This window comes from Arachis ipaensis, chromosome B09 (genome assembly GCF_000816755.2).
Source record: "Arachis ipaensis cultivar K30076 chromosome B09, Araip1.1, whole genome shotgun sequence".
Classification (NCBI taxonomy): Eukaryota; Viridiplantae; Streptophyta; class Magnoliopsida; order Fabales; family Fabaceae; genus Arachis; species Arachis ipaensis.
Genome location: NC_029793.2, coordinates 67,245,543 through 67,246,529, shown reverse-complemented (window position 1 = coordinate 67,246,529; position 987 = coordinate 67,245,543). Strand labels below are relative to the sequence as shown.

Genomic DNA, 987 nt, shown 5'->3' with positions numbered 1-987 from the left:
TTAATTAAAATCATATAGCAAACATCACCAAGTAATAATAATCACATAATTATTAATAATAGTAATATTATACAAAAGAATTTAAATAGAATTCAGGTACAACTCCTATCCCTCTGCATAAAATAAAAACTAAAGCTTCAAAGGCGAGGGAATTCTATGAAAGAAACTCAAGTCATAAACTTAACTCGTAAGTAAATTCTAGAATCGCCCGCAGCTTCAAACTGAATCTTCAAACCTGTGTCACTGAAAGGGTGGAAGATTTTGGGGTGAGAACAAACCACACGTTCTCAGTAGGGAATGGGAATGCCGTAAAAGTAATGAAATAAAATGCAAATAATTAACATACTCAAGAAAACTATATTTCATCCTAAATCCAAAAGCCTTTTTAAAAGTTTTTCCTAGACAGTATGAATGATCAAACTGTTCCAAGTATAGGTTCATTAAGTCTGCTGAACTAGTTTAGCTTTTCATACTTTTCTAAACCAAAAATATAAACCAAACACAGTCTTCAGTCCATCTCGTAATTAACCACGGCCCTAGGCCCAAGCAACTTAATCAACAACCAAATCATTACAATCCAACCAATTTTCAGTCACAAATACAAGTAAGAAGGTTCAAACACAACCAAGCAGTTATATCAAGTAAAGCAATTAGCAATTAAACATAAATATTCACATAGGCAAACCAATTATAATATGCACACCCAAACAATGTCATATAAATGCATATGATGCATGCCTGTCCTATTGGCCATGAGCTCATGCGTCGGTTATGTTGCCAGACCCGACTCGGATAAGCGGGATTCAACCACCATCCTTATCCGTAGGTTCCACAAGCAAGCGGGACTAAACCACCATCCTTGCCCGGAACACACAAGCGGGATTTAAACCACCGTCCTTGCCAAATAATTTATCAATATGTGAGCGGGACAAAACCACCATCCTCACTGCAGGCGGGACAAAACCACCATCCCTGCATAACAGTTTA

The 987-nt window shown here is 36.9% G+C and overlaps 1 protein-coding gene across 1 annotated transcript in view; it reads right to left on the bottom strand.

Moving 5' to 3' along the window:
* LOC110266911 overlaps nt 216-987 on the bottom strand; it is a 5,185-nt gene continuing 4,413 nt past the window's right edge. The window contains exon 3 of the mRNA XM_021111970.1: nt 216-243. The gene's annotated coding sequence lies outside the window, so the exon portion shown is untranslated. The remainder of the gene's footprint in view (nt 244-987) is intronic.